The following is a 23768-nucleotide window of genomic DNA, read 5'->3' on the forward strand; positions in this document are numbered from 1 at the left end:
ACAAGCCACCACAAGTAAAAGAGAAATTCATGCAAGATATGTGGATGAGAATCATAATAAAAATATCAAGAGATCAGCACTAATGATTTTAAGTGCTTAATGTGAGTCACACACTGTGCTAAGCATTTTAATTTACATTCTCACATAATCCTAATAAAAACGATATCACCATTCTGTAGATGAGAAAACTGAGCCCCATAATTACTAAGTAGCTTGTCTAAGTTTATACGAATAAGAAACAGTGGAGCTGGGATGCAACCTCAGTTTGTTTGACGGCAATGCTTCATCCAAAAGCAGGATGGATAGCCAAGGTCTTCAGAAGCTGAACTGGGTACTGGAAAACCAGTAACTGAAAGTCATTCCTCACCTCTCTCACTTCAACTTCACTTCTCAGATTGCTTATCTCTTACTGATGTTTGCATCTAATTTTTGTCTTCAAAATGTTTTAAATCTCTCCCACAATTTATCTTGCTCTTAGCCATGTATGGTTGAGTCAACATTGAATTTATGAGTTTTTTGTTTAAAACCCATACCACTGATTGAGCTCAATGCTAGCCTCCCAGGCCAACTTCGTGGAAAATAAATCTGAGATGCTGTGATTGCTTATGTTTACACTTCAGCATGGACTGTGGGGAGGGACAGTTCAAGCGATGATTGCCCAGGTATTCCAAACTGGCTACAACAATTTCCAAACTGTGTGACCCAAAGCATAGACTCAACAGAAAATTAGACAAGGAATAGAGTTGTGAACACCTCCCAGAGAACATTTAACCTGGACTAGTCTTTAGAAGCTGGGACAATCTGGTCTGGCAGATACAGTGTTGGAGCACTCAAGGCAGGAACAGTGGAGAGGAAACAAGTAGAGCAGGTTCCCAAAATGTGGGAAGAGAATACTCTGCCTATGACCAAAGGTTAATGGAGAGAAGCACCAGAAAGTAAAATAGTATATAATTTTTTTCTTCCTCCAGTGTCTTCTCTCCAATATATGTCTTCTTTTGACTTGTGAGAATCAGCTTTTTGATATTCTGGGCTTCACAGATTTCTTCCTTTCAAGTCTGCATGATGTGACAGAAAGGACAAGTAGCAAGGGAGCTGGTTTCTGGTCACTGCCTCTCAGAACAGCAAAATGTCTTAGACCCATCACTTCACATCCCTGTGGATCATTTTTTTTGCATCTCTCAAACCCTTGCCTACCTTATGGGTCTTTATAGATTTAAGTTGCATTTCCTGATCACTGAAGCAAAGCCATCCCATTAAATTATTTAAACCATAAATCTCACAAATGTCTTTTCCTTGTAGTTTTTTTCTTCAAAGACAGAATTAAAGTGAACAAGCCTGATCACAAGTCTGGCTTGAATCATGAACAAGACTTTGAGCTATTTCATGTTCCCCATTTCGTTTCCAGATAGGACTGATGGAAATATAAAACGTAAATTTAATCAGACTCAGATGTTCGTGATCGGATCAGAGTTGCCATATTCAAAAGTCGTCACCCCATCCCCACGATCTGTAAGGAGCTCTGCTCAATGTTTAATTGACTTTGTGAAATACTGTATCATAGAAATGGAATTAATTTTGTGAATTGATGTATTTTGAAATATAGAAAGCAATTTTTTTCTGGGGCAACTCTTTTCATATCCCCCATCTTCCACCTGGTAATATACTTCTTGAATTTATATTCTTAAGTGTGAAGTGACATAATAATACTAATTAGAATCTTTCAAAACATGCTTATTTTTTCTTTCAGTCTTAGAAATTTGAAATGTTTTATACATACACAGTTTTTCATGTCTAGCATTAGCTATATATAAGTACATATCCATACACTAAGAATTTGCAAAGAGAAAAAAATCACTAAAATCTGGTATGACTTAGAATCCTCAAATAAATACCTGAAACTTTTTAATACATTTAACTTTTTGGTTAAGAAAAAGGCAAATAATTTAAAAACAATATGTATTGGGAAACTTATATATATAGACTAAAAACATTCTACTCTATGCCCTCTGGTCAGTACAAATTTTATTTTATATCCTTCATTTCTTCTTTTATTCTAGGATCCCATAGAGAAGCTGTATTAGTCTATACTCACACTGCTATAAAGAACTGCCCAAGATTCGGTGATTTATAAAGAAAAGAGGTTGAATTGACTCACAGTTCTGCATGGCTGGGAGGCCTCAGGAAACTTACCATTGTGGCAGAAGAAGAGAAGAAGTCATGTCTTATATGGCAGCAGACCAGAGAAAGAATATCTAGGAAGGGAAGGGGAAAGAGGCCTTTACAAAACTCATCCACTATCACAAGAACAGCATGGTGTAAACTGTCCCATGATCCAATCACCTGCCTTTAGGTCTCTCCCTGAACATCTGGAGATTACAATTCAAGATGAAATTTGGGTGGAACACAAACCTAACCATATCAGAGGCCAAGGTTAAAATGATTACCTCTGGCTGGTCAAGATTCTTTTGCCAGTTTCATATTGCCACTGTGACAAATTATCACAGATTTAAGGGCTTCAAACAGCACAAACAGGCTTTTTAAAATGCTTTGGCTAAGCTATGTTCTTTCTGGAAGCTCTAGGGAGAAATCCAGTTCCTTTTCTGGCTTCTACAGGCTACTAGAGTTCCTTGCTCAGGGCCCCTTTCCACCTTCAAACTCAGCATCACAGCATCTTCCAACATCTTCTCCTTGATCTTTGTTTCCATTATCATATCTTCTCTCTTACTCTGACCCTCTTGTCTCCTACTTATAAAGACCCTTGCAATTAGATTGAACCCATTGTGATAATCCATGATAATCTCACAAATCTCAAGATCTTTAATTTTATCACTTCTGTAAAGTCCCTTTTGCCATGTAAAGTAACATATTCGCAGGTTCTGGAGATTAGGATTTGCAGGCGAGGTAGTATTCTGCCTGTTACAATTATCAATAATGAATAATTCAAATATTATTATTTGACTTGGCCTAGACACTTGCCATTTGACTCAAGTCAGTAAGCAATTATTAAGGTTGAATAGGTCCTAATGGACGAGGTGCAATTGAGTTATGGTCTTCACCAACAAGCAGCTTACAAGACAGACCAATAAATGATCAAGTGAAATTCAAAGCAGAATGGGGTCTGGGGTGGAGGGGCAGGGGCATGGGCTGTTCAGAGAGAAGAGAGGCAGGCACATGGCAGTGACACCTCCAAGGAATTCAAAGTTCTGGTGGAGATTAGATTAGGTGACCTTTCAAGCCCATGTCAAGCCGTATATTTCCATGACTCCTGTTGCTGAATAGAGTCCTAGCAACAAATTAAATTTAAGATTTATACCCTGTTGACTTCTTAAAGGACTTGTGACAGTACATAGATTAGAGCACAGTACAAGACAAGGCATTTAAAAATGAGAAAGAACAGAGTCCATCAGACAGAAGTGGGTCTTTCAAGCTTCAGAACTGAGTATGCTGAAACTCTTGGGCTATAAATCTGTATTTTATCTTTTGATTATTACGTACAAAAGGTAAAAACCAAATATAGTTAAACAACATTTTGGGAGGGAATGGGGAGAGAAGAAGGCAAACTTAACAACTTATTATCCAATTCTTGAGTAAAGAACATACAACAACATAATGGCTAAAAACTTCAGCTGTATTTTTACAAAAGACAGAGAAAATTTTAATAACAGTGATTGAAACACAAATACCGCTTTGGTGAAAACTCATTGACTCAGTACCTTATTCTTCAGATTCCTCTTTCTCAAAGAACTATATCTTACAGAATTTTTACTGCAATTTAAAATGTTCAGGGGGTTATTTCTTTCTAAAGGAGTCTTTGGGCTACTATTCATCTCTTTGCACTAATGCCTTAAAATTTTTCTGAGCAAATTCAAATTATTAATACCTTGGAAAAGAAATCCAAGTGTTCAGTTTTTTGCAAGACTGATTTAATACTATGATTTCCAAGTAATTGAAGCATCGGCATCTGTGCATCTGATTAGTCGCATCTGCTCAGAGAAAAATCTGGAGGCCTTTGAGAAAGTGGTGGAGGAGTGCCAAAAAAGCAGTCCTGGGGGCCCTCTCCCTCTACTCTTTAGAGACGTCAATAAGCATCTGACCCTAACAGGGTTTGCTGATGGTCCTTGCTGTGAACCCTGTCAGCTCTATGGAGAAGCTACAGAGCCTGACTGCAAGGGACAACAGCTTCACCTAAAAGAGCCAAGAGATGCAGTGACTTTCCTGCTGTGTACCTTTTAGCATTACTGTATATTATGCTTTTCGATGTTAAGATGATAATTGCAGAGAAAGACTCCTATAGGACTATAAATTAAGGGGCATGCTTCCTCTGTCTGGGCTTTTTGTGCTTTATTAACATCAAAAGGCAATTACGTTTTGTGCACACTTAATCCCACCAGTTTAATGGGGCATGTAAAATATGCCTTGCAATTTGCCCTTAATCTTAAGCTTTCTGAAAATGAGGGCCTGCTAACCATTTGAATTCTTAAAAACAGCAGCCTGCCCTTCAACAACATAACCTTTGTTTAACTTGACTAAACTGAGAAATTTCTGAGAGTTGCATTCTTGGCCGTACTAGGTTATTCTCAGGGGAGATTTTCCCAAACATTTTTAGGAGCCAAGGAAAGGCTGGATGCTGGGTGTTTTATGGCACAGTACTGCCTGAAACTTCTTCATTGATGCCGGGATGGGTTTCCCTCATCTGCCAGCAAGGCCAGGGACAGGAGACAAGAAATAATGTTGGCTTCAGAGTCAGCCCAACTTGTATTTGGACACCAGCCCTTCTGCTTACTGATCGACTGATGAGGTGACCTAACATAAATTAACCTCTCATCCTGTGTCTTCACCTGTAGAACACAGTAAGTATACCTCAGGCAGCAAGGAAGCTCATATAGGAACTCATACAGGAAAGCTGGCTTTTGCATGCTACATTTTTTAACGGAAGGAGTAACAACCATTGGATAGTGGTTGTAGAAATAGTATTTCATAATTAACGTTAATTTAACTATTTAGGATCCAGAAAATGGCACTATAGGTCAGAAAGACAAGGGGAATGAGCTAATGTTTGAGGGAAGTGAGGGTCAAAAATCAGGAAAACAAAGACGAAATATCTCAGGCAAAACGTAGCAGCAAGTTCCAAACAAGAAAACAGAAGCACCTGTCAGAAAAGAGCAAATGGAAGCCCTTGTAGAATGGAGACAACACTGAGAACAAAGTCAGGAATGTGTTGTATGACTAAGGAGACTGCAGAGGAGGTACTCAGGGCTTATTTTCATAGTTATTCCAGTTAAACCATGCATTAGTCAGCTCAGTCTGCCATAATAGAATATCATAGATTGGGCGGCTTCAACAATGGAAATTTATTTTCTCACCGTCTGGAGGCTGGAAGGCCAAGATCAAGGTACCATCTGGGTTGCTTTTTGGTGAGACCTCTCCTCCTGGTTTGCAGATGGCTGCCTTCTGTCTGTTCTCACATGGTATTTCCTCTGAGCACATGCAGAGACAGTGAGGTGAGAGACAGAAAGAAGAGAGCCCTGGTGTCTCTTCCTCTTCTTACAAGGGCACCAGTCATATCAGATTAGAACCCCACCTTTTGACTTCATTGAATTTTAATTACTACCCTAAAGGTCCTATCTCCAAATATAATCACATGGGCAGTTAAGGCTTCAATATATGAGTTTTGGGGGATGCAATTCATTTCATAGCAGACAGATTAATTCCTAAAGTGCTGCTATGTACCCCAGGACTGTTTCCATTTCAATAAGGGCCTCTGAAAAACAGTAAAGACTTTAAATCCAAACAACTGCTGCACAAAAAGTAGAATTTTAGGCACAATGGTTAGATTATTAGGAAAGTATTTGGGGGACAGGGACTCTTCTGCTGCTTTTCAAATCACAAAGTGCAGGTACCTCTCAATTCTACCTGTAAGTAAAGTCTTTCTGGCTTCTTGGTCTTTTCTGTTTAAGCTCCAAGGTCCTGCTCAAGTCTTTGTTCATTTAGCAGATTAAATTTTATTTCCTTTTATCATCCCTGGCTCCTGTCTGTTACCCTAACATATCACAATGAAGTGCTGATGAAACTAAACTTACAGTCTTCAGGCCTTGACCTCAGGACACTTAATTTCTCTCTCTTTTCTATATCCCTGTTGATATCCCAATGTTGCCTTTGATTTAAGAAGAGAAGTCACACTGGGAGCTCCTAACCAATCCAAGGAAAGCCCTGCTGATTTGGAATCAGAAATGTCATCTTTGTGTCCAAGGGAATAGGTAGAGAGGCCACTTACCTTGGTATCTAATGACCTGCACTCAAGTTGAGCTCTGCCAGATTATTTTCAGATACTCATCAATCTCTTATCAGTCTTTGGACCTTAGTTCCCACATATACAAAAAGAGGGGAGTGGGATAAGATGTAAATTGAAGCTGGCCATGGTGATTCATGCCTGTGATTCCAGCACTTTGAGAAGCCAAGTGAGGAGGACAGCTTTAGACCAAGAGTTCAACACCAGCCTACGCAACCTGGCAAAACCTCATCTCTATAAAAAAATATAAAAAATTAGCCTGGCATGGTGGCACACACCTGTAGTCTTAGATACTTAGGCAGCTGCAGTTGGAGGATCACCTGAGCTCAGGAAGTTGTGGCCACAGTGAGCTATGACCTTGACGCTGCATTTCAATCTGGGTGAAACGAGTGAGACTCTGTTTCAAAAAAAAAAAAAAAAAGATCTAAGTTGAATATATCTAGAATTTATAACAGTATGCTCTCATTATTTGGGGTTTTAGGATACTTGTAGAATGTATGGAAGACAGCTGCCCAGAATGAACTATAAGGATGTTATACCTTCATCTAATATCCACTTTCATGCTTATAGAAAGACAGGCTGGCAGAGCCAATGCAGCTAGTGCTCGACTTACGACCACGATTGATTCCGACAGACTGGTTGTAACACGATTTGGCTGTAAGTTGAGTAGGCTATATGTACAGTACTGTGAAATGATGTTATAAAAATCTTTAAGTCATATTTTATCATAATTTTCTTTCATTATTGTTATATATCATAATTTTCTTTGTTCATTTTATGCCATTTGTATCATCTCTACACCATTTTGTTTCTTATTTTTACATTCGTCAGGTTTAAGTAAAACACTGCATTACCAGTACAACTGGTTTAATATTTGCAAAACATACAAAATTACAAAATACAGGTGCATACAAAAATACAAAATACAGGTATAAAAAATACCATAGGAAACATTTTCCCAATTGCAAAACATGTCAAAATATATAAACATGTACTAAACATTTTATTGGCCGCTGGTGCTTGGCTGCAGATCGTTGATGTCATCATCTAAGGCAGCAGTTGGGGTTACCAGAGTTGGTTTTTTCATAAACATGGTGAGCTTTGTCTGAATTGTATGTTTCTTTTTTTCTTCATAAATTTCACGATATGGATGAAACACATCGTGCGCCATCTGTTCAATCCTTGCAAATCGTTCGATGTTTGGGTCCATTGCTTCGAAATGTATAAGAAGCTTATTCAGTAAAGATAAACCGTCTGATAATCCCTTAGTGATGAACTTTCTTTCTGGCTCCTCCTCTTCTTTCTCTGCTTCTCTTCTTTCTTATTCCGCCACTCTTTCTTCTTCCAGTTCGATTAACTCTTCATTTGTAAGTTCTCTGGGTTCTTTGTCTAGCAATTCTTTGACATCTTCCATTTCACACTCCAAAGAAAGGTCTTTAGCGAGTTTTACTATTTTTTCCCGAATTGTTTCAAGTTCATGTTCACTGTCAAATCCGTCAAAATCATTAACATAGCGCTTAACACAATTTTTCCAGGTGCCATTCATGCACTTTGTCCTCACAGCCTCCCAGGTGGTAGCGATATTCTTGATATACATCAAAATTTTGTAGTGTTTCCAAAAATCTACAGCGGAGCAGTCATGGCTGGCGATTGTGTTCATAAAGTCGAATGGTCTTTAAGTTGCATAGCTGTATTTGAGAGGATGAGGAGGATGAGGTGAGAAAACAGGGTTGAAGAGGAGTAGACAGCAGTGCGAGTGGTTGTCTATTTAACTTTCAGGTGATATTATGCCAAACACACCACTACTGGTGGTGATTTTATGTGACATGATTTGGTCATTAGACATGGGATTACACTTGGAAGGTTTCTAAGAGAAGATTAACTTTGAACAGAATTTTGGAAGATAACTGTCTCTCTCTCTCTCTCTCTCTCTCTCTATCTGTGTGTGTGTGTGTGTGTGTGTGTGTGTGTGTGTGTACAAATAAGAATATTGTATATCTGCCTTCTTGGCAGCCCCTAAGACCCCTAACTTCTTTTCCCAAGTCATCCCCAATTGATCTTAATAGAGGAAGACTTCTCAAACACCGTATGTTCTCACTCATAAGTGGGTGTTGAAATGAGAACACATGGACACAGGGAGAGGAACATCACACACCAGGTCCTGGGGGCTGAGGGGCTTGGAGAGGAACAGCAAGAGGTGAGGGACTGGGGAGGGATAGCATTAGGATAAATATCTAATGTAGATGACGGAGCGATGGATACAGCAAACTACTACCATGGCAAGTGTATACCTATGTAACAAATCTGCACAATCTGCACATGTACCCCAGAACTTAAAGTATAATTTAAAAAGAAATAGAGGAAGATTTCCATAACAACCTCATCTTTGCTCTGAGCAAGTAGGAAGTCCTAGGGAGGTAAATTCAGAAGAACAGAGGGAAAAAGGAATTTCAAGAGGGAGAGGAGCATTAGAAAACCCAGGTGAAACCAGAAGCTCAGACAGCAGTGCTTAGGTTGAAGAAAGTATAGAGGAGATAGATGTCTTTGTCAATGAGAAGGGATGTGTTAGAGAAGGGACTTCATGAACTTGATGTTTAAGAGTTTTTCACACAGCAAGCAACAAGAAACCAAAGTCAAATTTATTAGTGCCAAAAGAGAATGCCTCATCTTAGGGAGCTGAAGAATCCAAGGGAATAGCTTAGATGTTGTATGAAGAAGAGAATAACATATCTGCAGCCTCTTGTTAGACCTTTAACTTTTGTCCTTCCAGAATATTTGGGAATGTCTCATGCAACCTTGTCTACAGTTCAGAAAAATGGGGCTTTGTTACAGTCTGAATTGTGTCCTCCCAAAATTTGTACGGTGAAGTTCTAACCCCCAGTGCCTCTGAATGTGGCCTTATTATATGGAGACATGAATTAAAATGAGGGCATATGAGTGAACCCTAATCTAATGGGACTGGCGTCCTTATAAAACAAGGAAGTATGGATGCTACAGAGAGAAGGCCATATGAAGATACAGGAAAAAGATGGCCATCTGCAAGCCAAAAAGAGAGGCCTTAGAAGAAGCTGACCCCACCAACACCTTAAACTAAGACTCCAAAAATTGTGAGAGAATGAATTTCTGTTGTTTTAGCCACACGATCTTCGGTACTTACTAGAGCAGCCGTAGCAGATTAATACAGGCTATAAGATGCTTGATTCTGAATTTCAGAATTTTAAGCATTGGAATAGTGACTATCATTGGAAGAATCTCTCCCTAGGCACCTGGAAACTAAGATATGATGAGAAATATTCATGGCAGGCCAATGCCCTGATGCAAATGGATCACAGTAAATTCAGCCTACTATTCCTAAGGATGAGCCAAATTGTGGATGCTTCACCTTTGTAGGAAGCAATTCATTTCAGAGGATGTCTGGACCCTTGAGACTTCATCTGCATATTAATTGCAAATATGATATTCTTGTACAAGGCTGCTTAGTGTTTTTATTCTTAAAGACAACTGTATGTCTGATGTTTTCCCTCTGGCTATAGTGATTGTATTTGCACACAGGGCATTTTATTTCCCTTGATTCTTATCTATTTTTTTTTTCTATCAACCGCATGAGAAACAACAGTGTTTATTTCAAAAAATTCCTGGCAAAAAATTTATATAATTATTTAAAAAATCCAAGCCTCCCAGTGTATGGAAAAGTACAATGTCTTTATAAGGCAAGAGTGGTAGGCAGAAAAAGACTGTTCCAGTCTCTGAAAAGGGACAACTTTTTCCACACCTCACTCTCTAAAAGAGGCAAGGTAGAATCAGACAGGGCTTCTGACAGGCCGGCCCTTCAGATTCTAGAATGTTTCAATTGAGAATTAACCTCCAAAAAATCAGCTAGAATGCTTAGGCCCACCATGCTTGTGAATGTCTTTCTGGAAGTCACCTGGCAGGTGAAAAGCCATCTATATCCTCATCCTCATCCTCCTGCATTTTACCTGCCTCTAAGCCTGGCTTATAGTAATAATTCTGTTTCCAGCCACAAAATTTGGTCCTTATAATTCAATCATAGAGAATCAAGTTGCCAATGGGAAACATCGTTTGCAGAATACTTGCCTTTCTATTTTTGTTTCTGTTATTTTTTCTTTGTAGAAATAATATTATATCTTTACCAATCCATTTCTTTACATTTCTGGAAACATAGAAAACATATTTCCCACCACCTTCTGTGTCAGTGTGGGCCATCTGACCAGCTCTGGAAAATAGAATGTGGGAAAAATTATTTACTCTTTTCCTAGGTTAACCCCATAAAAAGCATCTCCCAGGTGTGAGCCTCCCTCTTTACTGGTGACGTGTGAGGGTGATTGTATCCCAGGGTAGAAGGAGTCTGGACCCCTAGCCATTCGTGAAGGTGTTCCCCCAAGACAGCCAACCAACCAGAGACATCTTCATTGGAATTTGTATGAATAAAAAGTTTTCTGTACACTGTGAGAGTTTTAGCATTGCAGAGTATAATAGCTAGCAGATTTTTTTTTTGCCTTAAGCAATATAATTTTTTTAAATTTGTATAGGAATGAAGATGGCCCTCAAAGGCTGAGTCCCTGTGAAGAAGAGAACATATTAAGGTAATTCAATTACACAGTAGCTTAAGAAATACTAGGTTGAGCCTATTATATAATCCCTCTAAATCCAATCCTTTTCTTATCCTGACTTCTTCAACCTCCAAATCCAATCAGCAGTGGAGAAAGCTATGTCTTGTTAGTCGTATGTACCTGCCCAAACTGTGAGTGAGGATGGCAAAGTATTTCAGCAAGGCCATTGGTCTGAGAGCTGTGAAATTGAGTTGAAGTCCCAGTGGTGCATTGACCTGCTGTGGGACCATGAGTAAGTGATTTTCTTCCTTATATTATAAGCATACAGGGACACTTGCTATATCAAGAGTTTGAACTAATTTCATCTGAACTCCACTCTGCTGTTCACATATTTTTAGACTGAAATTCTCAAATTCAAAGCTTAAAGCCCAGAAGCCTATGAATGTGCAAATGAATTTTATTTGGATTGCATCGTCTTTATATATATGTGTGTGTGTGTGTGTGTGTGTGTGTGTGTGTGTGTGTGTGTATAGCTTGCGTTTATATATATACATGTATGTACATATATATATATACATGTATATAGGTATATGTATCTGTGTGTATACATATGTACACACATAAACTCAAGCTTAAGCTTCAACAGCATTTGCTTTTTCCTAAGGCAACAAATAATTGGAGCTGAGTAACCCGCTGCTCTGTTTAGATGGGGTATGTGTTTTCTGTTTGACACACTTCCCATTACTCCCTAATGTTACACATTGTCCTAATTCTAGCTACCTGGCCAGTGTAGACACTGAAGTTTGCGTCAAAGTTAGGGTTAACTTTAACCTTTCTTAAACCTGACAACACTAGGGATGTAGGAGGAAAGTCAATACTGAGACAGAACTGGGATACAAACTTGGCAAAGCCAGGATTTGCTGCCAGCTAAGGGAAGCTGATCTTGAGAGCAAGCCTCAGGATCTGGGTCTATCTGACACCCTAGAGAAAGACAAGTTGAAACAAAATAATTGTAGTAACTCATAAACAGTTTGGAATACACTGTAGTGTCTTTGCCACATCCTTGATAAGTCAAGCATCTTAAACTGCTGTTTCTTCTATAAAAAATGAAGAAAACACAACCATGGAGACATTAAAAAGATCAGTGGTTGCTAGGGGTTGGGGTGGAAGAAGGGATGGCTGGGGGTGCACAGATGATTTTTAGTGTGGTGAAAATATCCTGTATGATACTATAATGGTAGATACATATCATTATACATTTGTCCAAGGCCATAGACTGTGCAACAGCAAGTGTAAATCCTAATGTAAACTATGGACTTTGTATGTCTCTGGTGTGTCACTGTAGGTCAATCCATTGTAACAAATGTATCGCTCTGGTGATAATGGAGGAAGCACTACATGAGTGGACGCAAAGAGTATATCAGACTATGTGAAACTGATGGCAAACTAAAACTGCTCTAAAAAATGATCTTTAACTTTTTAAAAATTGAAAAAAAAAAGATTCATTTGAGAATGAAATCAGGTGGTATATGTAAACAACTGGTCCTAGTACATAATAGGCATTCATTAAATGGTAGCCACCACTATCATCGCAATTGGTAAAAGTGATTTTCAGGTATATAGCAATGAAGCTTGACTGGGGGGAAGTCGTGAGATAAAAGTGGAGATCTGGGCTTCATGACTGGTAGCTGAGGAGACATTTTCTACAAGGGAAAGGAAGGTAAATTTGCCAGCTCATACCTAAGTTTTTGCTTAACACTCATGTACAAGCAACCACCTATAATCCTCTCCATTCCAAAACATCAAGTAAAATGGGTAAAACCCTTGCTTGGTATCTTTCACGTTGCTTAGTATCTTTCAGATTACATGCCACTCTTCTGAGAACTTTTCTATTTCAAACCTTATTTTAACTTGTTTTCACCCATATTATAAAATTGGGAACAAGAAGGGGAACGATAACAAAGAGAATGAAATGCTCAAAGTAACTTATAGATTCAATGCTATGCCCATGAAACTACCATTGACCTTCTTCACAGAACTAGGAAAAAACACCTTAAACTCCATATGGAACCAAAAAGGAGCCTGCATAGCCAAGACAATCCTAAGCAAAAAGAACAAAGCTAGAGGCATCACACTACCTGACTTCAAACTAGGCGTCTAACAAGACTACAGTAATCAAAACAGCATGGTACTACTACCAAAACAGATATATAGACCAATGGAACAGAACAGAAGCCTCAGAAGTAATCACACATCTACAGCCATCTGATCTTTGACAAACCTGACAAAAACAAGCATTGAATAAAATATTTCCTGTTTAATAAATGGTGTGGGGAAAACTGGCTAGCCATATGCAGAAAGCAGAAACTGGACCTCTTCCTTACACCTTATACAAAAATTAACTCCAGATGCATTAAAGATTTAAACGTAAGGCCTAACATCATATAAACCCTAGAAGAAAACCTAGGCAAAACCATTCAGGACATAGGCATAGGCAAGGACTTCATGACTAAAACACCAAAAGCATTGGCAACAAAAGCCAAAATAGACAAATGGGATCTAATTAGACTTAAGAGCTTCTGCACAGCAAAAGAAACAATCATTAGAGTGAACCGGCAACCAACAGAATGGGAAAAAATTTTTGCAAGCTACCCATCTGACAAAGGGCTAATATCCAGAATCTACAGAGAACTAAAACAAATTTACAAGAAAAAAACAACCCCATCAAAAAGTGGGTGACAGATATGAACAGACACTTTTCAAAAGAAGACATTTATGAGGCCAACAAACATATGAAAAAATCCTCATCATCACTGGTCATTAGAGAAATGCAAATAAAAACCACATTGAGATACCATCTCACGCCAGTTAGAATGGTGATCATTTAAAAATCTGGAGACAACAGATGCTGGAGAAGGTGTGGAGAAATAGGAACACTTTTACACTGTTGATGGGAGTGTAAATTAGTGCAACCATTGTGGAAGACAGTGTGGCGACTCCTCAAGGATCTAGAAATAGAAATACCATTTGACCCAACAATCCATTACCGGGAATACACCCAAAGAATTATAAATCATTCTATTAAAAAGACACATGCACACATATGTTCATTGTGGTACTGTTTACAATAGCAAAGACTTGGAACCAATCCAAATGCCCATCGATGACAGACTAGATAAAGAAAATGTGGTACCTACACACCATGAAATACTATGCAACCATAAAAAGGGATGAGTTCATGTTATTTCCAGGGACATGGACGAATCTGGAAACCATCATTCTCAGCAAACTGACACAAAAACAGAATACCAAACACCGGATGTTCTGACTCATAAGTGGGTGTTGAACAATGAGAACACATGGACACAGGGAGGGGAACGTCACACACTGAGGTCTATTGGGGTGTGGGAGGCTAGAGGAGGGATTGTAGGGAGTGGGGAGATTGCAAAGGTACAACATTAGGAGAAATACCTAATGTAGGTGACGGGGGGTGGAGGCAGAAAATCACCATGGCATGTGTATACCTATGAACAATCCTGTAAGATCTGCACATGTACCCCAGAACTTAAAGTATAAAAATTAAAATTAAAATTTTATAAAAAAGAAACTAGTATCAACAAAGCACCCACTGTGTGCCCAGTGCTGTGCTTGGTACTGTCCTTATAAGAATGCTGCACATTTGATATTGCAAATTCAATTTGACTGATCATGAAACTCAGATTTAAAAAGGTTAAGTGACATTTTTCTGTTTTGCCTTCATGAGTGCACTTATTGATTTGTTGTCTTTTTATTTTAAAAAATTCAATTTGCTGTTTTGCTTTGCTGCCTGTTTGTCCTACTCCAACATAAGTCTCACATGAGATGAGATCCTGCTATTTTCTTCAATATTTTACACCCAGTGCCTAAAACGGTAGTTGGCAACATAAATGTCCAATGCATGAATTTTTAATTAATGAGTGAATGAAAACTGCCTAGAGGTAACTTTGATTCCTGGCATGCCTGCTTCTAAGTCCACACTTGATCTACTTTGACCATGAAGGTGACTGCTCAGAGGCTTCCTGGGTGGTATAACTGTGCCAGGAGTGGCATAGATATTACGGGCCTCTAGGCTTCCCATCTTCTTCCACTGGTTATGAAAAAAAAAAAGGCGTTTTATCTCTCCCCTTCTTCCAAAAATGCCTCCTTTTTGTAAGTTTTAAATACTAATGATATTCGTTGTTTCTATACTATCATGTGTTTGCTGGAAATCTTTGTCCATGTGCCATATGTGAAGTTTCAGGAAGAAGATGGCTCTAATGAGGAGTCTCCTACTGCCTCAGCCAAAAGCCTCTTGAACACTTCATCTGGGAGGACGAGACACTCACAGGCATGGTTAGCCTGTCCTGAGAATGAATCAGACTTGGAAGAATTACAATTCAGGCTGCTTTTCATATCTAGCAGTGCCAAGTCATCTTACTCCTGCAGATTTTACGTGCTTCATTGCAATGAAAGCATTAAATTAAAGGCGTTTTGATATTCATACTCCCATTTTATCGTCAAAGAACTCCATGCACTAGAGTTAGTGATGTTAGGTCCCACGTTTCAGGTCACAAAATAGGAGCTCAAGAGCCAAAGTGATTTGTCTAAGGCCACAAAAAGTTATCAGCAGAGGTAGAGCTCAGACATTATAGTTTTAATGAGCCATGCAAAATCTGACCTTCACATTTAGTCCACACAAATGTCATGAAGCCTTAATATGTTCTGAGTGACCAAGTAAATATAAGATGCAGAGCCAAGCAGTTTGATATGAGGAGATAGCACAGATTTTAGTGCAATGGAGACCTGGCACTTTAATTCCTAAGCATGTCACCAGAGTCAAATTTCTTAGCATTTCTGAACCTCTATTTTCTCATTTGTAAAATAGAAACACTGAAACCTGCTGTCTAGCTTGCTATAAGACTTAAAACAGATAATGCGCATGAAATGCTTTGCATGGTGTTTTCCCTTCCTGCCACCTGTCGATGACACAGTCATTTCTTCAAGGAGGTTGCATTCTAGAAACAGAGTTTAGGTACATAGCTCAAGGTCTGCCAACAAAGGGCAAATGCCAAAACATACAGGGAAACAAGTATTCTCATAGGTGGCTGTTTTAACATCAAATACTCACAAAGGGGTGGGAATTTTTCTGACTTTTTCCAACTATCCTTAAACATGAGTGTCAATAACTCTAATGAGGATCTTACCAGCCACCACATTCCATTAAAAGCAAAGACTTTGTCTTAAAGCATTAACATATTGCTATTGTTTATTCAACAAAATTATCTTTGCTTTGGACAGAGGGTAGCTATTGGGTAGGAGATAGGAGTCAGACAGAAAACTACAAAATAAACATAGTCTATGCCATAAAGTGCACCAAATACCATATCAAAGTTTCTGATTTTTATTAGACAAAGAAACAAAGAGGGAACCTACAGTTTCAGAAGATAAATGATACATTCAATTTAATGAGATATGGATCCAGCCTTCAAAGAAATCCTGGTAACTACAGCACCCAAAATGTATTATGAAAGAACCTAGAGATATCTGATCTCCCCAGCTAGATTTTGGGATTTACAGTGATAGAGACAATAAAAACACTATTCATCCATGTATCGTTATGATAATACTAATAATAAAATTAATAATGATAGGTTATATGTTGAATGATCACTATAACATAGCCACTCTACGGGCCCTTCAAAGTGTTATAGCATTTCACTCTCAGTGGCTAAAACTTAGCAAGGTCCCAGTCAGTATTTTATTATAATGATGATGAGTAAATGGCTTAAATCAAAGACATACAATCCTAGCTTAGTAGGGTTGCTCTGTTATGTTTTATTCATCACTCTCAGAGATATCCAGACCCTTGATATGATAGGGCAGTGTGATAGAGTCAAAGCACTTTGCACTGAAATTCAGCAGAGTGGAGCTCTTGTCCTGCCTTAATTATTATCAACTCTCTGAATCTTAGTTCCCTCATTTGTAAAAATTAAGACTTGTCTGGATGCTCTTCTAAATTATGCTCAGCTGAAACAATTTGACATTCTGAGAAGGATGGCTGATAGTTTCCCGAAGGTCTTAATCCTATGGTGGCAGTGATAGTTGTGTCATTTGTTTCCTGGGAACCAGATATAGACTCCCCCTTTCCGGCTGAGCAGAGCAGCTCTTTGTCCATTCTGTATGTCGCCCTGCTGTACTTTCCTAGTTATGTTAATTGGATGCCTTGAACCAGAAAGACCTGCACCTAGCTTCTCCCATAAGCAAGGTCACACATTCTCCAAATAAAATGAGAGTGTGGTTGTCTCCATGTGAGTTTGGCTGGTTTTTGTGGATTTGCGCCCTCTACTGTGGTCTAATTTTCACATCACCTAATGCTTACATGTGAAATGTAATGCTGACAGGTGAAATGCTTAGCATTTCACATTTCTGGGAAATCCCATTTCATCTCTCTTCATCCAATAAAATTTTTCCCACACTACTATAGATATCATTATAACACCTTACCTTAAAAGTAAGTAAGCAGATAAGTACATCATTTATGCAGCTACAGAAGGTTTAAGTATTTAACTGCAACACCACTAACTGATACAGAAAGTGAAAAATAAGACTGCTTGACACTGGAGAGGGATAACCAAAGTACATCTTTAAGACAGTTGTCAAAGATGGATTTTGATTTTTAAACCCATCGAATTTGTCAAAGATAGATTTTCAGAGGGGATGAGTAACAATTTCAAAACCTAAGATAAGACCAAGAAGGATCAACATTATAACACTAGCAAACGAAGTTCAGGGTGGATAGTTATTGAATATTTACTATGTGCCAGGCTCGGTTATTGTCTTAGTCCATTTGGCTGCTATAACAAGTTACCATAAACCAGGTAGCTTATACACAACAGAAATTTATTTTCTATACTTCTGGAGGCTGGTAATTTCAAGATTAAGGTGCCAGCAGATTAGGTGTCTTGTCAGGGCCCTCTTCTTGCTTCATAGAGGGCTTCTCACTGCATCCTCAGATGGTAGAAGGAACGAGGCAGCTCTTTGAAGCCTCTCATATAAGGGCACTAATCTCATTCATGAGGGCTTCACCTCATGACCTAATTACCTCCAAAAGCTTCATCTCCTAATACCAGCACCTTGGAGATTAGTTTTCAATAGATGAATTTGAAGGAGATACAAACATTCAGACCATAGCAATCATAATCTGTTTACTTGTGCTATTTTATTTAATCCTCACAACAATTCCATCAGGTAATATCTCAAATATTCCCTATTTTACAGAAACATGAATTGAGGTATAGATTAGTTCAGAACTTTTTCTAAGGTTACCAGCTTGAAAAAGACAGATGAAGAAATTAAACCCCCAACAGCCTGACCTACAACCTTCACTCTTAATCACAAACCTATAAGCCTCCTCCCTGGAGGGGCTGGAAAATGTGAACCATGTTATGTTTACTCTCGTTTCTGCTGGTTTCTTAACATAGCATCTTTCTGCAGCTGTGGTTTCTGTCTAAATTCAATGCACTTTTGCTCTCCTCAGAGTAAGTCCTGACTTCATAATGGGTGACAGTGCCCCACTGGAGGAAAAACGACTCCCACAATCTAGCATTTCTTCCATCTACAACCCCCAGGACTCAGCGTCAGCATTTCCTAAGTTAAATTACACCGTAGACTTCTCTCCATTGCCTGACAGCAGGACAGATAGCCCCAATGTGAGCTTAATTACTTTTGCAGTTATATGGACACAATTTTGCTGAAAATCATCTTGGGCCAATAAACCAAGGTCTGTCTTTATGCCAAAAGATAATAAAACCTTCCAGAAGGGGAGCAGCTTCCTCCATATAAATAGAACCAGATTTTCATTGGCTGCAATCAGCCATTTACTTTAGGGTTGGGGGGAAGGTACTGTGAGGAATTATTAACAATATTTGAAACAAGTACATTTAGTTAGCATATTTATTTTTTTTAAAAGACATTGGAAGAAAACATTTTCATCTGGAGTGTGAAGTGATAGATAACAGCAGAAATCTATGGGAAGCTGGTTAAAAACATATTGCTCTACTCTGCATTTGTAAGAAGATGGTGAGTGGAGGGTAAAGTGTGTAGAGGCGTCATCCCTCAAAAAACAATCCTCTGACTTACTTGTAACCTTAAAGAGTGAAAAGGGCTTTTAAGGAAAGTCATATTCTGATATTCCAGCAACACTTGATGGCTTGTAATCACCTCCCTTCAGTAACACACCTCTGTGAAGATGAAAGATAGAACAACACAGAGAAGGATCACAGGGCAGCTCCCTGTTACAGCTCCCAGAAGCAGAGTATTTATGGAATCAGATGAGGGGGCAGAACTAAAGATAAGGTCTTTTTTCTTCATGGACTAGAAGAAGAATAGAGTGGTTATCAAAGGACATTTTCCTATACATTACACCTGAAAGGTCATTATTTCACTTCCCTTTCATCTAAAATTGTGATTTTTCTTAATGGCATATTTGTGGTTTGGGAGCCTGGCAAAGTATTGGAGAGTGAAAAATAGGTTTTATGACTTAGAAGAAATTTCAAAAGCCATTAAGTCTTATTTGTAAAAATAACAGTTCAATAACCATGTGTTGATTGTGAAACCCAGGATGCAGAATTCAAAGAGACCCCAGATGTCCCCTAACCCCTGTACAGCAGGCTCTGTTTCCCAAGCTCTTTAACTACAGCTTGAGAAACAGGGCCTGCTCCGTGGCACACGCCTGAGCTGGGGCCTCTGGATTAGACAGCATTCTCTAGTCTCACTAAAAAGGTTTCTTTATATTGGTCCTTCATGTTACTTTCATCTCTTTGCCCTAAGCAATCCTTCGTAGAGTAATATTTGAAGAAATACATTCAAGGTATTTACATCCCCAAGGGACATCCTAGCCCCTTACTCTCCTGGTTACCTGCTCCAGTCTCTGTCTGGTTTCTCAATCTCCATTTTAAAATGTCATGTTATGAATTTGAAACAGACTTAAGAACTAAAGAATACTAGAAAATTAAAGATTTTATCAAATGAACTCTCTGCAGAGAAAGCACTGGCATCCTCAGGGTACTTAGGGAGGTTGTTTGGAAGAAGCGTATTTTGAATGTGTAAGGGAAGTGAACATTGGTGAGTGAAAAACCATCAAGATGGCATTCCTGAGGGGGGGAACTGGGAGGGCGAAGGGCCGGGTGGTACAAAATTGTACTAACCAATAGAAAGATGTGAGAGAGGAGAGTGAGGAAAAAAGGCTTAGAAAGGTCCGCCATCTTTATCTTGGCCATTTAAGTTCAGAGACCATCCAGGCATCATCTTTCGTTTTGGAGATGCAGAGGGCCCGTGACTTGTAGGCAGTTAGAATTATTTAGGGACACCATCTACGACTAGCATTTAGCTCTCCTAATTTCAAGTCTAATGTAAAATGGTCTGAAATTTAAGTTGAAATGATTGCTTATGTCTGTTCTAGTGCTAGATTTAGCAATGTGACAGCCTGAAACAGAAAAAAGATTATGTCTAGAAGAAAGGAAGTAAAGAAAGAAAGAAAAGATAATTTAAAACTCACAAAATAAAGCAAAGAATCCTAATAATCCTGGAAAATTTTTTCCCATGATGACTCTTTTGATGCTTCTTTTGAAATACCAAAACAGATTTTCACATGTTGTTTCCATGGCCTCTGTTTCCCTTCCACATTCATAGTGATACTAGGTGGTGTTTATTGAGTCTGGTCTTGCCCAGCTTCATTTAACTGGTTTGTGAAGAAAGTGCCAAAGAGTAGAGCCTGGGCTGCAGTGGAAGCTACACAAATGAATTTCCTGGTTGGGGAGGCAAATGCCACATTCCACAAGCAGCGTGAATTGGATTTCCCTCAGGAAATAATGGATGTGGTACGAGTGGTAATAAAATAGATTTCTGAGTGTCAGGTAATACATGCGTGCTGGTGAAGCCAAGGAAAATTTCCCGGAGGTTTAAAAGAGTTCAGAAGAAGTAGAAAGGCATTCAGGCAGAACTGTAAGGGCAGTACTAAATTGTAAATTGTGTAGAATAATGAGAGTGAGTTGAGGAACATTAGGAAATGTGGCAAATTGGGGACTATGTTGGTGGGCTGTGGAAATGTGAATACTACTTCAAAAATGTTTACTTAGTATATAGTACATGCCAGCCATGCCAGGTACTGTGGCAGGTGCTGGGGAATCCCTGGAGAGCAAGATTCATGGACTTTACAATTTAGGAAGAAACATTTTCCATTACAAAGATGTAACAAAGAGTAAATGTGATGAGAGACCAAACATCAAGAGCTGTGTGCGCATCACAGAAGTGTCTAGCCCAGCCTCAGAAGAGTAGTCAAGCAAGTCTTTGCAAAAGCTGTGATGTTTCAGCTGGACCTAAAGGAAAATTAGGAGTTAGGAAAGAAGTATTCAGGGTGGAGGAGGGACTAGCATGTGCAAATATACAGAGGCAAAAGATAGCAACCTGTGGGATGTTTGGTGTCATCTGTCGTGGCGTGAGAGCAGGAAGTGATAGGAAAATATGCTGAAAGGAAATTGGCAGCAACTCATGAGCTTTCAACAAACACATGAAAGGCAGTACTACAGAGAGACAACAGCAAACCAATGAGCACCTTAAAGATCCTGCCTTAATGATGTTTACAGCACAGTAGATAGGTCATTAAACACTTAGAAAGGCATATGCTGAGTACCATGACAGTGATATGCACAGGCAGAAGACTGACAGAGTAAACAAATTCATGGATTTTTGCCTACAATTTATCCTCATTCATTAACAAATATGTATTAAGTTCCTTCTATTATGTTGGGCACTGGAAATATGAAAACTTATGAGAATCATTTCCTGTTTTTAAGAAACTTATCTCCTGGGATGACAAAAGAAAGTCAATATTTATATCCAAGCATGGTAAATGTCCTGACAAAGATACTCAGGCACAATGGAAGGAGAGAGAAAGAAAATGCGCTGAAACCATCATTCTTAGCAAACTGACACAGGAACAGAAAACTAAACACCGCATGTTCTCACTCATAAGTGGGTGTTGAACGACGAGAACACATGGACACAGGGAGAGGATCATCACACGCCGGGGCCTGTCCAGGGGTGGGGGGACTAGGGGAGGGTTAGTGGCAGGTGTGGGGATTGGGAAGGGATAACATTAGGAGAAATACCTAATGTAGATGAGGGGGGAGTTGATGCAGCAAACCACCAAAGCACATGTACACCTATGTAACAAACCTGCACATTCTGCACATGTACCCCAGAACTTAAAGTATAATAAAAGTAAAAAGAAAAGAAAATGCACCCATCCTAGGCACAAGAGAAGGCTATAAGGTAGAGACAAAGAGTTGGTCACTTATTAAAGACTACGTAGGAGTTAGCTGTATGGGCAGGAGCAACCCCTCTGGGCAGACGGACTGGTGCACATGTCTGTCAGCATGATCCTTCATGCCTACAGTCTTGCAATACCTATGGAAATGCTCTGTGACATGGCTCATGGCACAACTCCCTCCATTACGGACCACCATAGTTTCATTTTAATAGACCTCAAATCAGTTTTCTCCTGAGAGTGGACCATATATTCAGATGGTCGCTCTGACTGTGATTTCACCACTTGTCTTCATGTTTTAATCACACACTCAAATAAAACATGAGCCTTTTAAAGGCAGTCAATCATTCAGGGATGAAAGTCACATGGGAGGGTTTGATTGTCTGCCAAATTAAAGTCTGACATTGAATTGCAAGGAAAAGAAAGATTGCCCCTAAGATAAATATTTGGAGTATAGGAGATATGACTGCACTGCAATATTTTTAAGTTACGGAATACCATATCTGAAGCTGTGGCTCTCAAGTATAGCTATTTTTTTTAATTTGTTTGCTTAAATTAAAAAATACATGGGAAAACAATGAATCTTAAGAACACAATATTAGTAGGAAAATCTCAAGATAAACTTTTATTCTGAACAAATATTAACTCAGAAATAAACGTAAGTGATAATTGTAAAGTCAGAACTTTTGTTCTAACTTTTAATGTCCTCGTTAAGGCATTGGGTTTACAGAGAGAATAAGAAAGTGGTATTGCATATTTTTCTTGCTTTTAATCTTGTGTCAAAAATAAAGGTAAATTTCCACCTGCCTCAGAAATTGTCTATGATAAGTAGGAAGATCACTAGATTTTTGGCTAAATATTCTAGCTGTATCTCAGTCTGAAAAGTTTCATCTTTTAAAAAGAATCTTATTACAATAACACTAGTGGCAAGATCAACTTTCGAAGCCTCAGTTTCTTCATCCACAATGTGAGATAGTGATATTAATCCAAAGCTGGCAGTTAGTAGCATAAGGGATAAAATGGATATAATTGCTACTGGCTGCCCAGGGTGGGTTCTCAGAAGGATGCTGAAGTAATACCCAGGCCTGGAGGAAGAGTTCAGTGATTAATTAATAAAGTCAGGCAATAGGCCAGGCTAAATTTTCTTTCATTGTAATATACATTGCCTTCAAAGAGGCACAAACTATTAAGGGAGAGAGAAAGGCAAATGATGGAGCAGAACATTTAGGATCTTACATCTGAAGTACCTTCAGATCGCAGGAGCATATCCATATAAAATAGAGTGTCCAAAGGTCCCAGAATTCCAAGGGGTTTTGTGGGTCAAGTAGGGCCAACAGAGAGAAGCTGATACACTCTTCGTTTTTACATACCAGTCTCTCGGAGTTGACCATCACTATTTTATATTCAAGGACAAAGACTTGAGCAAATGTGATGGTACAATTCAAAATAACTTGAAAGCTCTGCATGAAGAATTAAGTGTAAGATAATATTGCTGCTTCATTTATCAGCAGACCACTTACTCTTATTGCTTCAGGCAATTGCTAAACAGCCTACAACACATTTG

Source organism: Cebus imitator, unplaced genomic scaffold, assembly GCF_001604975.1.
Source record: "Cebus imitator isolate Cc_AM_T3 unplaced genomic scaffold, Cebus_imitator-1.0 Scaffold264, whole genome shotgun sequence".
NCBI lineage: Eukaryota > Metazoa > Chordata > Mammalia > Primates > Cebidae > Cebus > Cebus imitator.